Source organism: Procambarus clarkii, chromosome 36 (genome assembly GCF_040958095.1).
Source record: "Procambarus clarkii isolate CNS0578487 chromosome 36, FALCON_Pclarkii_2.0, whole genome shotgun sequence".
In the NCBI taxonomy this organism is placed as follows: Eukaryota; Metazoa; Arthropoda; class Malacostraca; order Decapoda; family Cambaridae; genus Procambarus; species Procambarus clarkii.
This window is the reverse complement of record NC_091185.1, coordinates 32,053,987-32,070,355: the sequence shown is the minus strand read 5'-3', so window position 1 is coordinate 32,070,355 and position 16,369 is coordinate 32,053,987. Positions and strand designations below refer to the sequence as shown.

General features: G+C 42.0%; 1 pseudogene; it reads right to left on the bottom strand.

The window, feature by feature from the left end:
* Positions 1 to 916: 916 nt before the first annotated feature.
* On the bottom strand, positions 917 to 9,111 carry LOC138371739 (peptide transporter family 1-like; annotated as a pseudogene).
* Between the last annotated feature and the right edge of the window lie 7,258 nt (positions 9,112 to 16,369).

Below are 16,369 nucleotides of genomic sequence, written 5' to 3'. Positions count from 1 at the left end.
AAGAAAAAAGAAAAATGAGATGGGAGAGATTAGTAGGTATATTAATGCACATTGGTAGCTCTGATTGATTACACTGACAGCTTGATTGGTAATTTAGACAAGATTAATAGGCACCATACAGCAAATTGATTGCGCATGTAAGAAGACAGCAATGATTACAATGGTAAAGTGGTTTGGATTAGGTACATAATGATTGGGAGATTGGGTAGCATTAGATACAGTGCAATTTTAAAGCAACAAGATAGGAAACTACGAAGATGAAATTAGGTACTTTTAGTTCTGTTTCTGAATGACGCAAAAGTTGGACAGCTTTTCAATTCATTAGGGAGTGAGTTCCATAGACTATGTCCCTTTATTTGCATAGAGTGTTTACACAGAAAAAGTTTGACTCTGGGAATATCAAAGAGATATTTATTTCTGGTGTGGTGATTATGGGTCCTATTACATCTGTCCAGGGAGAGTTTCAGAACAGGATTTGCATTTAAGAACAGGGTTTTGTAAATGTAGTTGACACAAGAGAATATATGAAGGGAGTTCATGTTTAGCATGTTTAGGGATTTAAACAAGGGGCTGAGTGTTGTCTGAAAGCAGAATTTGTTATTATTCTGATAGCAGATTTTTGCTAGGTGATACTTTAATTCAACTACAGTTGAATTAAAGTGGTTTGCAGTGGTTGAACCATGCACAGATACCATAATTAAGATTGGGATAGATTAGTGCATAATATAGTGAGATGAGAGCAGAGTTAGGTTCATAAAATCTACTTTTACAGAGTATACCAACTGTTTTAGAGACTTTCTTAGTTATGTGTTGTATATGGGTGCTGAATTTGAGCCTCCAGTAAATCCTCCCCGGCCAGGTACGAACCCAGGACAAAGCGCTCGCGAAACGCCAAGCGAGTGTCTTACCACTTTACCACGGGGACTGCGTGATGAATTTATTGTTCATACGTGACACTTGAACAATCCAGCCGTGACCGTCGTCACAGGAAATACGGCTACACAGACCGTTACATGACAAAAGCAGGATTGTCGTAAGAAGCTAATTGTTGTTGGTCTCGCTCACAGGCTTCACTTGTCATCTTCGACTCCTTTCCGGGGTCTACTGGCGAGTTTTTGTTGTGTCTCTTAATCAACATGAAGAAAATTATGGTGTTGACGGACATGAGACAAGCATAGAAGATGGCTTCGTGCGAGGCTCGGTGCTTGAAGGCCCCGTGGAAGAGCTCAGGCTCGTTAGTCCTGCAAAGAGCCACAAGCCGGCAGTAATTGTGAAGAGATTGGCTGCCTGCAGTGAAGACTTCATGGCCATCGGGGCCTGCGAGTAGGCAAAGTCCATGCCAGAGACTAAGAAGAGGACCTCGCCGATGGTGATGAGGACGTACTGGGGAAGGAGCCACAACATGTGGACGTTTGCAGGGGCCGTCATGGGGAAGAGGAAGACGTCGGTGGTGGTGATGACGATGTCGTACACACCGTCCTGGTACACTGCAGCCTCCCCAACTTCCACCTCTTCCACCATCACCTTGTACTCCTGGGGACTGATGCGCTGGAACTCCGTCTTTCCCTTCAGGAGTTGGAAGTTGTGGAGGATGGTGTCGTACGTGAGTGTCACGTTGAGCTCGTTGTGCGCAGGCACCAACACCCGCACCTGTCAGGGGAACCAACACAACTGAACAACACCAGGAAACTAGGCCCTAAATTTTACAGAATATTTATTTCTTAGGCACCATCAGAATAATAATAATAATAATAATAATAAATAATAATAATGATAATAAAAATAATAACCACACTAATAATAATAACACCAATAAAGACGAGTGTCACTTCTTTATTACTCAAAACTATGCTAATAATGTTTTAACAGGTTTATATGAGAAAGGCAAAATGTTGGAAAAATAATTCATATCAATTTTATTTTACGCACCACTACCCACCTGTTATTGAGTTTATTGAAGTATCCTATTGTTAAATTGGCGTCAAAGTAACTCAGTTAATGAGACACTTTCCAGTTGTTAGTTACATGAAACAATAAACTGTAGACTGTAGAGATTACTCTCTATAGTCTATGTCGATATCAGCATAGTGCCTTTTATACCTAAGAAACAGAGGTACTGAGAAATGGTTGTGTACTGAGACTCACTTTGGTGTCTGCATCTTCGTCCTTGATGTACTCGAGTGTGGGAGGGAGAGCCAGCACGCCAGTGGAGGTGACAAGGAGTGTTGTCTCATGGGCACCCAGCACCCTCACTCTCACCTGTCTCATGTCCGGGGCGAGGCAGGAGGCTATCACCTTGGCCTCCACCTCATCACCATATGTGACAGTCAAGCTAGGCAGAACCACCTGGCCTCAGCTCTCCACACTCAGCTGACCAGACTTGACGAAGGGCACCTCCACCACCATCTGGCAAGGCAGTGCGTTGTAAACCTGAATTCTTGTCTGCTCTGGAGGAATGAAAGTCTGTTCCACGCTCAGGTTCACCACTGCGTAGACCAGAAAGGCGATGATGGTGAAGCACATCCCTGCGATCATCCGGGATGTGGTCTTGGCGAGGACGCCAACGCGGGCCAAAAAAGGATTGAACACAAAATCAAAGAGCGGAATGAGAGCTAAAATGAGCAGTGGGTTGGCAATGGAAGACATTTCTGGCGGGATCCTATAGCTGCCCACCATGTCGTCGAGACGTTTAGCCTGGAATATCATACCAGTGGAGGTCTGGTAGAAGAGAGCCCAGAAGAGCGGGAAGGTGCAGAACAGCAGAAGGACACGCAAGGTCACCTTCACGTCCAGCAGCAACTGAGAATCAAATTTGTCCTGAGCACGGTCAAGTCAGCGCTGCACAGGCTTTCGGTCCTTATCCCAGGTCTTAGTGACTGCATGTGCAATGCATCGAACTGCTCTTAACATCATTTTGTCTGGGGGCCCCTCCTTATACAGCGTCCGTCCTGTAAAAATATAAACACATAACGACTAGTAGGCACCCACCATTGCCTGATTAAACAAAAAAAAAGACACTCCTATGCCCCCGGTGTCACCTCCCCAACAATAAACAAAATTTCATAGCTTATATAGCAGTACAAACGACCTTTAGACACAACTATCACTACACACAGAATTACATATGATCTTTATTTACCACTTCTTTCATTCCGCAACATCTTCAAATGCAAAATCATCACACCAGTTTACAACTGTTATAATGATCACAGACCCACAGTACAGTAGTGCCCAGAGGAGCCTTGACATGACACACTAGAGTTGAGCCCAGAGGAGCCTGTACCTGACACACTACTACAGTTGAGCCCAGAGGAGCCTGTACCTGAAACACTACAGTAGTGCCCAGAGGAGTCTGTTGTTGTAGGAAAAAATGTAGAAAGTTCTCTCTTAGAATGTAGGTAGTAACCGAGTGATTGTAACCTATCCACCGCTGCCCACTGGATGCGGGCGGTGTGCAGGACAAACATAAATTTTGACACTAGCTCTCCACATATGTCAGTTGCTTAATTTAGAACCTGTACTTGAGGTCGATCTCGAACCCATTGTTGATGTGACGACTTTTATTGAATTTCGTAACTAGCTCATCAAGATTGTAACTTGCTTAGCTAAATGAATTGTGAGGTTCAGTCCCTGAGCCCATTATGTGCCTCTGTAACCCTTTCCGCTACCGCCCACAAGATTGGTATGGGGTGCATAATAAATGAACTAAACTAACTAACTTAGAATGCAGCAGCAGAAATTGTGAATGAGGTATGAATGACCCTCTGTTGGAGTCATCTTGTTTGTGAAGACATCTGGTACACCAGGATGTCGGTACCGTTCAAACAAGCATCAGATACACGTCATTATAGTCCGAGTGTTGCCAGTCTGTGAACCAGGCGGCTCCTCTGTTCAGGTAAATGCTCTGAAAGAGGTTATGTTATACATCCTAGCTAATCCTTCACCAATCTCTCACTGTGCTCTCTTCCTACCAAATCCTACTACTGCCACCAAATGTTGTAACTCGTATGTAAATGTATCTCAATATTATTTCATTATATATTCAAGTTATATTAATCACATATATGTCATTAGCATGACACAAGCCCTCTACAACGAGGTTACAGCATTGGCAGTGAACACAAAGGTTAATGATAAAAATGCAGCTAGTATCAAATCTATACATTCACAAATATGTACACAGTATATTTCATGTATTTACACTAGCCCACAACATGGCTTACTGGGTCTCCAACCTGTGTTTTGCACCCCAGCGTCCACTGGTACACATCCTAATCCCTAATATCCCTATCTCTGAAGAATTCCCTTATCTCTCTCAAATTATTGGCCAACTGTTATTCTCTCATAACACAAAAAGCACGCTACTCATGATAACCAGTCACATAATCCACCAATACTGTCTGCACTGCTGCGAAGGGCTACCAACCCGTCCGCTTAAAAATAACGTCGCTTTTCGCTCGTATGCACGCTATGGCCAAAAGTGGACGTAATTTGAAATGAAATCGACTCACAAAAGTGACGTACTGTCCCGCTTTCTATTTGAGTCGTCCGGCCTACTCAGAAAGGTTAGGAGAGGAAACTTTCAATTAACATTTTTCATAAAAATTTTAACCTTTATGAGAATTTCCTGCCCACCTAACCTACCTGAGGACCCTTAACTTACTGTTGTTGAAAAAAAAAATCAAAATTTATTTTAATTTTTTTTTCATTTTCAAATTACGTCCACTTTCGACCATACGGGCAAACAGCCAAAAGCGACGTTATTTTTAAGAGGACAGGTTGGTGTAGCTGTCCAACCTCGGAAATGCTGAACAACACATCTCAGTTACTCTGCTGAGGTCACCATAGCTCTCCTGTGATCACATTCCCAATGCTAACTAATAACATTGTACTTGTATTGTGCCTCAGGATCTAACAGGCAACTTTGCCATAGTGCAATATGTTGCGGCGTGATCTGGGCATAATATGCTGCTGCGTGATCTGGGCCTAATATGCTGCTGTGTGATCTGGGCCTAATATGCTTTTGCGTGATCTGGGCCTAATATGCTGCTGTGTGATCTGGGCCTAATATGCTGCTGTGTGATCTGGGCCTAATATCCTGCTGTGTGATCTGGGCCTAATATGCTGCTGTGTGATCTGGGCATAATATGCTGCTGCGTGATCTGGGCCTAATATGCTGCTGTGTGATCTGGGCCTAATATGCTTTTGCGTGATCTGGGCCTAATATGCTGCTGTGTGATCTGGGCCTAATATGCTGCTGTGTGATCTGGGCATAATATGCTGCTGCGTGATCTGGGCATAATATGCTGCTGCGTGATCTGAGCCTAATATGCTGCTGCATGATCTGGGCCTAATATGCTGAGGAGTGATCTGGGCCTAATATGCTACTGCCTGATCTGGGCCTAATATGCTGCTGTGTGATCTGGGCCTAATATGCTGCTGCGTGATCTGGGCCTAATATGCTACTGCGTGATCTGGGCCTAATATGCTGCTGCGTGATCTGAGCCTAATATGCTGCTGCATGATCTGGGCCTAATATGCTGAGGAGTGATCTGGGCCTAATATGCTACTGCCTGATCTGGGCCCAATATGCTGCTGTGTGATCTGGGCCTAATATGCTTCTGCATGATCTGGGCCTAATATGCTACTGCGTGATCTGGGCCTAATATGCTGCTGCGTGATCTGAGCCTAATATGCTGCTGCATGATCTGGGCCTAATATGCTGAGTGATCTGGGCCTAATGTACTGAGAAGTGATCTAGGCCTAATATATTGTGAGGTGATCTGGGCCTAATATACTGAGTAGTGATCTATGCCTAATATGCTGTAGCGAGTAAACTTATACTCGCTCCATTATCTCATCATCTTAATGACATAACTAATTAACACTAACTACACAAGCTATAATTCCATCCCTATATGCCGGTAACGGTTTTTCAGCCCTCCTATCTTATTGTGAGGTGTAGTCACTGTATATAAGCAAGCGATTTGAGAATAGCAAACAGTACAATTTCCAGTCAAGAATGTAGCACTCTGCATATGCAGTTCTAATCGTCTCCAAGACGCTGCAGCTTCGACACAAAACAGGCAGCAGACTAGGACAGCATCCAGCTACAACACTCTCCCACATATAGCTCCGCGACTCCGGCCACACTCAGCTCTCTGCTCTGCTCCAAGCTCCGTCTCAACTTCTACGACACTGCTGTATCCAGAACTACTAAATAAATATGAAGCTCACAAAACACAGTATCTAATCTACCCAACAACGTAACATAATCGTACGTTACATTGGTGAGGAATGATCTGGGCCTAATATACTGAGAAGTGATCTGGGCCTAATATACTGAGGAGTGATCTGGGCTTAATATACTGAGGAGTGATCTGGGCCTAATATACTGAGGAGTGATCTGGGCCTAATATACTGAGGAGTGATCTGGGCCTATACTGAAAGGGCCTAATATACTGAGGAGTGATCTGGGCCTAATATACTGAGGAGTGATCTGGGCCTAATATACTGAGAGTGATCTGGGCCTAATATACTGAGAAGTGATCTGGGCCTAATATACTGAGAAGTGATCTGGGCCTAATATACTGAGGAGTGATCTGGGCCTAATATACTGAGGAGTGATCTGGGCCTAATATACTGAGGAGTGATCTGGGCCTAATATACTGAGGAGTGATCTGGGCCTAATATACTGAGGAGTGATCTGGGCCTAATATACTGAGGGTGATCTGGGCCTAATATACTGAGGAGTGATCTGGGCCTAATATACTGAGGAGTGATCTGGGCCTAATATACTGAGGAGTGATCTGGGCCTAATATACTGAGGAGTGATCTGGGCCTAATATACTGGGGAGTGATCTGGGCCTAATATACTGGGGAGTGATCTGGGCCTAATATACTGGGGAGTGATCTGGGCCTAATATACTGGGGAGTGATCTGGGCCTAATATACTGAGGAGTGATCTGGGCCTAATATACTGAGGAGTGATCTGGGCCTAATATACTGAGGAGTGATCTGGTCCTAATATACTGAGGAGTGATCTGGTCTTATATACTGAGAGGTGATCTGGGCCTAATATACCGAGGAGTGATCTGGTCTTATATACTGAGAGGTGATCTGGGCCTAATATACCGAGGAGTGATCTGGTCTTATATACTGGGAGGTGATCTGGGCCTAATATACCGAGAAGTGATCTGGGCTTAATAAACTAGGATACAATCACGTTTTTGTGGCTTTGCTATAATGTTTCGTTATATTATCAAAATGTGCACATATTAAATCACATTACTTATATTAAAATACATCAACAAATATAAAAAAAATAAAGATTATTATCCTAGAGGACTGACCAACAGCGAAGATGACGGTGGAGACAACCATGAGGCCGGCCATTATAATGTAGGAGAGGAAGTAGCAGTCATCACCGAAGCACTGGACAGAGTCTCGTATTTGAGCTGTTATGAATAGCCCGACGAAGGCGCCAGCGTTGATCATCCAGTAGAAGGCGTAAAAGAATCTGCAGCAGAAAGTTTAGAGAGTGCTAAGATGACAACTTACCAGTTTTCTGGTTTATGTGCAAAAACGAACTAATAACTCCATCTAACACGTCATCGAGAGCAGGATTGTTTAGTCATTCATAACTACTTGACCATTTCAACAAAATTACAAAGTATTATTGAAGCTAACTAAAAAGCACACGTCTTTCCATCCATCAATTAGTTTTCCATCATCAAGCATTAAGTCCTTGTTAACGCTTTTCTCAGCGAGTTTGTTCTGGAGCTTGCCTGCAACTTTTTAATTGAACTTCTGTTATGGCCCTACTGGGGCGCAACCGGGTTCTTCTCTGATGGTAGTAGAGTTTGGGAATCCGGCCCCAAGTTAGTAGAGGCTTTCAAGGGGTGTGTTCCGTAACAAGTTAAATTAAAGGGGGAGGGATACAAATGATCCAGTTTTTCTGATATATATTTCCACCACCATGTATAAATAAATAACAGTCACACACGGGGATTATAACTACACAATTATGTACAGGTTCGTCTTCCTCCGAAGACACTGGATACTTGGCCACGCTCACTCTGGGTAGCCCTGGTTCCTTCTTCCGTGGCCCATGATGAATCCACTGATGACTACTGCGAATCTACCCTGGCCACAGGCCAGCCAAATCACAGTCCCACTGGGTGCTTCGTCGTGATGGCCTTCAACCACAATCCAGCCTGTAGCTGGCAGGTACCGATCAGCTCCGCTGTGTAGGCCACTCCACGAGCGATACTAGGGTTGCAAGCCCTAGCCAGGAGCCTCGTGTGACTCGCTGGTCACTCTCCTCATACAGCACCCCAGTGAGTGGTCTCTTCCACCAGCCAACCCTGGATAAGGCGATTCCCGACACTGCCACGCCTCAGGCAGGCATATTACTCTCAACAGAGTTCGTCCGGGGGTGACTCACAGCTTCTTCAGCAGACTGGTGAAGAGACCTTGGCTGCCTTGGGTAGACTGATCCATCGTCCAACACAGCAGTCCCAGGTCGACTCTGCAATCAGACACGTCATTAATACTGGGACGCTTCACTCACAAGCTTAGACACAAACGTCCACCTCTTCACTCCATAGATGGCGTTCACTGTCTAAGCACCACCTCACCAGAGGTCAGCAGCGGCTACGTCATGAGCTGACTAGGACAGGAATCCAACACTTATTGCTGGCCTATCCTGTCCCCACTAGATGGCGTCGTCCATTTGGAGTGGGTTTCGAGAGCGGACTCACAGATGGCGTTGTCGTCACTGCTCCGTGCTCCGACGCTGTACTCGGGTCCGTAACAACTTCCTACTGTGTATAGCAAGGACAAATATCAGCTACACTACAAACCCATCAAATTCCTTTACAAAACCCCACCAACTTTTAACCCTCGTCTTCCCAGCCGTCAATATCCCCAATTCACCTCCTGATGAACCTCTCCCACTTTAACATACCTCTTCTGTTGCTCCCGCTCTTCTGGAACTTTGAACTGGTCGGCCCCGAGGGAGGAGTACACAGGTTTCATGAGCCCTGCGCAGATGCCCAGCGCCAGCATGCCAAAGACTCCTGTAAATTTGGAGGTGGTGAAGGAGACCATGATGGGGGTGACTGAAGAGAGGGTAAAGATGGCGGCGCCCACTGTTTACCCGCAACACATCAAAAACACTGTGCGAGCCTGTATGAGGAGGGTGATAGAGGCTAAGAGGTGGTAAAAAGGTACAGAGAGCATGAAAGTTAGAGGTAGCTCGATCGAGAATCACGTTCAGCATGGAAGATATATACAGATAACAGAACCTATAATAATCCTCAACTTAATTATCTGCTAAAGTCAAACAACTTATAGGTTCTAGGTTATTTATTTATTTATTTATATATAAGAAGGTACATTAGGTTTTTACCTAAAATCCAGAGAAAAGTACGTACAAGACATAATGGATTATAGCACCCAGAGTCAGGAGGCAGAAGACAAGTTCATCCTAGCCCAAAAGGAAAACATTGAAAAGCAAGAGAGGAATCCGTGGTTCAATCAGGTATGTAAGGAAGCTAAGCACTTAAATTTAAATGCATGTATAAACTACAGAAATATCAGGACACCAGAGAGCAGAGGCAGATACCAGAAGGTCAGAAATTAGTACTTCGGTGTGAGTAAAGAAGAGAGACAGTATCAAAATGGCATAGCAAATTTAAGCAAAGACCCAACCAAATCTGCTCCAGAGCTCCATCACGAGGGAAATAACAGTACAAGATCAAGTGATGAAACTGAGAAGGATGTTATGATCGCCGTCTAATTACAGTCCTTTCCGGCATCAAGAGTAATTTTTACCCCACCTAGAAAGATCGCAGACGGCCTAAGCTGTAATTGAAGTTAAAAAGAAACGAGTATTGAACACAATCTTGCATAATATTTGGCTGTAAAGGCATAAATTGTGGCACATTGCACAAAATAAAATGTTACCAGGGCGGGCAGCGACGCATCCGGGACATTTTGGAACCCAGCGATGCATTCCTTAGGCTCACACAAGAGAGGTGAGTGGTCGTGGCTGAGGTGCTCGGCCAATCAGCGACGAGCTTTTGGAACCCAGCGCTGCATGCCTTAGGCTCACACAAGAGAGGTGAGTAATCGTGGCTGAGGTGCTCGGCCAATCAGCGACGAGCTTCCTGTGATGTCATCAGCAGGCACCGAGCCCACTCCAGTGAATGAAGCAATTCTCACTGTTCAGCAAGATTCCAGATGGGAAGGTCATGATTTTAGGTGCTCTCGGGAAAACGGCAGATTTCAATCGTAAGTGGTGGAAGAAGCCTCCTCTTCCACCACTTAGGAAGGGGAAGAGGCCTTCCTCTTCCACCACTTAGGAAGGGGAAGAGGCCTTCCTCTTCCTTCCACCTCCTCCTCCAGCCCGGTGGAGAAGACCCTCCAACGGGCTTTAAGCCCGGTGGAGAGGCAACAGGACTTTGACCACACCTGACACGCCAAGGGGACCTTTCTGGAAGAAGGTCGGAAAAATTATTGTCGGTAAAGAGATCTGATGAGTGTGCAAGGCATTCGATAGCATGCTGGGTTCAGTGAGGGGAAGCTGCAAGTACCTTCATTTGGACCTTGGTGGGTCAACGTGAATGGACTGACCATTGAAGTCTATATAGTGAGTCCTCACCAGTGAGCATCGGAAGTAGTTACAACCCCAGTGTGTGTGAATCTACAAGGAATAGCCGCTGAAGAGGTTGGTGAAGACACAACCAAGGTCATGGTAAGCAAGTTCTTCTATGATTTTCGCCTGTGAAGAAGCAATTTGAATGTTGACTGTGACCCTAGAAAGGGAGTGTTATATTAAACTTATCAATACAGTGAATATAGTGAACAGACAGTGACGGCACCCAGTATCTAAACTGACCTAACTAGTGAAGTCAGCCATCATAATTTCTTCCATGGCAGTGAATCAGTGCACTGGGCATTGACACGAGGCTACCAGGAGAAGGTACATCTCGCAGGGCAACAGGGTTCAGGGAAGATCCAGTGTTGAGGTCAACCTGTCCTCTTAAAAATAACGTCACTTGTGACTCATATGCGTGCTATGGCCAAAAGTGGATATAATTTGAACTGAAATTGGCTCACGAAAGTGACGTACTGTCTCGTTTTTTGTTTCAGTCGTCTGGCTTACTCGGAAAGGTTAGGAGAGGAATCTTTCAATTAACTTTTTCATAACGTTTTGAAACTTTATGAGAATTTCTTGCCACCTAACCTATCAGAGGACCCTTAACTAACTGTTGTTAAAAAAAATCTTAAATTTATTTTAATTTTTTTTTATTTCAAATTACGTCCACTTTCGGCCATACGGACAAACAGCCAAAATCGACGTTTTATTTAGAGGACAGATTGTTCAACCAGCGTTGGATGCCTCGCAGAACGCTCTCCCATGGTGCATCGAGAGGATCGGCACCATGTCTGCATTACCCAAGAAAGGACGAGGATACCAGGAGAAGGTACGTCTCGCAGAGCAAACGTGGTTCAGGGAAGATCCAGTGTTGAGGTCACCCTGTCCTCTTAAAAATAACGTCACTTTTGACTCATATGCGCGCTATGGCCAAAAGTGGATATAATTTTAACTGAAATTGCTCACAAAAGTGACGTACTATCCCGTTTTTTGTTTGAGTCGTCCGGCTTACTCGGAAAGGTTATGAGGGGAAACTTTCAATTAACGCCACACGGGCAAACAGCCAAATGCGATGTTATTTTTAAGAAGACAGGTTGTTTAACCAGCGTGGGATGCCCCGCAGAACGCTCTCCCCATAGTGCGTCGAGAGGATCGGCGCCACGTCTGTATTACCTAAGGAAGGACGAGGATATATGTGACGCCAGGGAACAGCGAGAATATGAGGCCACGTATATATATATATATATATATATATATATATATAATATATATATATATATAATATATATATATATATATATATATATATATATATATATACAACTTTAGAACACTTTCCCACCAGGAGACTCGAACCCTAGCCAGCACAGAAGCCTTCCAGCAACTGGCATAACAGGTACGCCTTAACCCGCTCCAGGGGGTTAAAGCGTATATATATATATATATATATTATATATATATATATATATATATATATATATATATATATATATATATATATATATATATATATATATATATATATATATGTCGTACCTAGTAGCCAGAACTCACTTCTCAGCCTACTATTCAAGGCCCAATTTGCCTAATAAGCCAAGTTTTCTTGAATTAATATATTTACTATAATTTTTTTCTTATGAAATGATAAAGCAACCCTTTTCTCTATGTATGAGGTCATTTTTTTTTTATTGCAGTTAAAATTAACGTAGATATATGACAGAACCTAACCAACCCTACCTAACCTAACCTAACCTATATTTATAGATAAGGTTAGGTTAGGTAGCCAAAAAAACTAGGTTAGGTTAGGTTAGGTAGGTTAGGTAGACGAAAAAACATTAATTCATGAAAACTTGCTTATTAGGCAAATCGGGCCTTGAATAGTAGGCTGAGAAGTGCGTTCTGGCTATTAGGTACGACATATATATATATATATATATATATATATATATATATATATATATATATATATATATATATATATATATATATATATATAAATAATCTTTGGACAACACCCACCAGTGGGCCTCGAACCCAGAAAGCACAACTACCTTCCAGTACCTGCCATAACTAGTACGCTTTAACCCACTACACCATCAGACCTACAAAAGAAGTAGAGACTTCGAGATATATATACACCTCAAATATCTCCACTTCCCGAGGGCACTATACAAGTGGTTTATGCAAGTATAGGCTTATAGCATGACACGAGTTCTCTCACATTGACAGTGGCTTGATGAAAAACGCAGAGTAACCTCACACTTGTCTAGTGCCCTCGGGAAGTGGAGATATTTGAGGTGTATATATATCTCGAAGTCTCTACTTCTTTTGTAGGGTCTGATGGTGTAGTGGGTTAAAGCGTACTAGTTATGGCAGCTACTGGAAGGTAGTTGTGCTTTCTGGGTTCGAGGCCCACTGGTGGGTGTTGTCCAAAGATTGTTAATCTTCACTTGTGGTTTATGCAAGTATAGGCTTATAGCATGGACACGAGTTCTCTCACATTGACAGTGGCTTGATGAAAAACGCAGAGTAACCTCAAACTTGTCTAGTGCCCTCGGGAAGTGGAGATATTTGAGGTGTATATATATCTCGAAGTCTCTACTTCTTTTGTAGGGTCTGATGGTGTAGTGGGTTAAAGCGTACTAGTTATGGCAGCTACTGGAAGGTAGTTGTGCTTTCTGGGTTTGAGGCCCACTGGTGGGTGTTGTCCAAAGATTGTTAATCTTCACTTGTGGTTTATGCAAGTATAGGCTTATAGCATGGACACGAGTTCTCTCACATTGACAGTGGCTTGATGAAAAATGCAGAGTAACCTCAAACTTGTCTAGTGCCCTCGGGAAGTGGAGATATTTGAGGTGTATATATATCTCGAAGTCTCTACTTCTTTTGTAGGGTCTGATGGTGTAGTGGGTTAAAGCGTACTAGTTATGGCAGCTACTGGAAGGTAGTTGTGCTTTCTGGGTTCGAGGCCCACTGGTGGGTGTTGTCCAAAGATTGTTAATCTTCGCATTTGTGAGGAACACAAATGCGAACAAGCCTGAATGGTCCCCAGGACAATATGCAACTGAAAACTCACACCCCAGAAGTGACTTTGTGTTCCTCACGTGTGCCCCAAAGAATGAGGTGATTTGGTAAAATGCTATGCCCAAGATAACTATCCGAGTGCCGGCGGTGGGGTGGTTCAAATAGCCTCGGCTATCACCTCATTATGTCCGGTCGTGATGGTCAAGTGGATTAAGGCGTCTTGTACATACCAGTTGCGTTGCTTCTGGGAGTATGGGTTCGAGTCACTTCTGGGGTGTGAGTTTTCAGTTGCATATTGTCCTGGGGACCATTCAGGCTTGTTCGCATATATATATATATATATATATATATATATAAGTCAGTGATGGGACTTCAATGAGCTGGTGACAAATGGAAGCAACAAGACACTGGAGATCCCATCGTTTCCTAGCTAAGTAATCTGCCCTCCCCTTCCCCCCTTTCTTCATTAGGCGTTCCGAAGGGAACTTGCAGGAATTCTATTTTATATATATATATATATATATATATATATATATATATATATATATATATATATATATATATATATATATATATATATATATATATATATGTCGTACCTAGTAGCCAGAACGCACTTCTCAGCCTACTATGCAAGGCCCAATTTGCCTAATAAGCCAAGTTTTCATGAATTAATTGTTTTTCGACTACCTAACCTACCTAACCTAACCTAACCTAACTTTTTCGGCTGCCTAACCGAACCTAACCTATGAAGATAGGTTAGGTTAGGTTAGGTAGGGTTGGCTAGGTTCGGTCATATATCAATGTTAATTTTAACTCCAATAAAAAAAATTGACCTCATACATAATGAAATGGGTAGCTTTATCATTTCATAGGAAAAATTTTGAGAAAATATATTAATTTAGGAAAACTTGGCTTATTAGGCAAATCGGGCCTTGCATAGTAGGCTGAAAAGTGCGTTCTGGCTACTAGGTACGACATATATATATATATATATATATATATATATATATATATATATATATATATATATATATATATATATATATATAACCTAACCTAACCTAACTATATATATATATATATATATATATATATATATATATATATATATATATATATATATATATATATATATATATATATATATATATATATATATATATATGTCGTACCTAGTAGCCAGAACGCACTTCTCAGCCTACTATGCAAGGCCCGATTTGCCTAATAAGCCAAGTTTTCATGAATTAATTGTTTTTCGAGTACCTAACCTACCTAACCTAACCTAACCTAACTTTTTCGGCTACCTAACCTAACCTAACCTATAAAGATAGGTAAGGTTAGGTTAGGTAGGGTTGGTTAGGTTCGGTCATATATCTACGTTATTTTTAACTCCAATTAAAAAAAATTGATCTCAAACATAATGAAATGGGGAGCTTTATCATTTCATAAGAAAAAAGTTAGAGAAAATATATTATTTCAGGAAAACTTGGCTTATTAAGCAAATCAGGCCTTGCATAGTAGGCCGAGAAGTGCGTTCTGGCTACTAGGTACGACATATATATATATATATATATATATATTTATTAGTATATTTTGGTAGCAGTCTTTCCTGTAGACATATATTATTAAATATGACCGAAAAGTAAGATTAATAATTCTAACACGAATTTTCTCGATCTTTCGTACGTTTCTTTTCACTGTTGGTGGTAATTGAAAAATCAATTCTCCAAAATTCATTTTTATTTCTAGTCTGACGCGACACTTGAGCGCGTTTCGTAAAACTTATTACATTTTCAAAGACTTTAGCTTACACATACACAACTGAATAGAACTTACACATCTTCGATTTGTTTATATCTACATTTGAGTGAGGTGGATGGGGTGAGGTGGTATTAATAGGGTATTAAATTCCTAAACACAAGACAGAACACGAAACAATGGGTATTGAATGGAAGTGATTTGTAGAAAGCCTATTGGTCCATATTTCTTGATGCTTCTATATTGGAGCGGAGTCTTGAGGTGGGTAGAATATAGTTGTGCATTAATTGGCTGTTGATTGCTGGTGTTGACTTCTTGATGTGTAGAGCCTCGCAGACGTCAAGCCGCCTGCTATCGCTGTATCTATCAATGATTTCTGTGTTGTTTACTAGGATTTCTCTGGCGATGGTTTGGTTGTGGGAAGAGATTATATGTTCCTTAATGGAGCCCTGTTGCTTATGCATCGTTAAACGCCTAGAAAGAGATGTTGTTGTCTTGCCTATATACTGGGTTTTTTTAATAATAATAATAATAATAATAATAATAATAATTTTTATTTAGGTAAGGTACATACATTAAGAGATTTTACAAAGTTTGTTGGCTTAATAGATAGAGCTAGTACATACAATGCCTAAAGCCACTATTACGCAAAGCGTTTCGGCAGGAAAAACATTAATGACTAAAGCTTAAAACTAATGGGTAAAAAGAATAAAATGTGTTGAGAACAAATAAAAATAGAGGTAAAAGAGGGGGGAACATTGTTGAAAAAGCAGCACAAATACAATTACAAATTATTACAGAAAATTACATTCAAACAGCGTTGATTTGAAAAACAAAAAAAAACAAAAAACATACATGGGTTGACAACAGAGGGGTAAGGTAGGTTACAGGGAATTTATTAGGTATAGCTTCGTTTTTAAC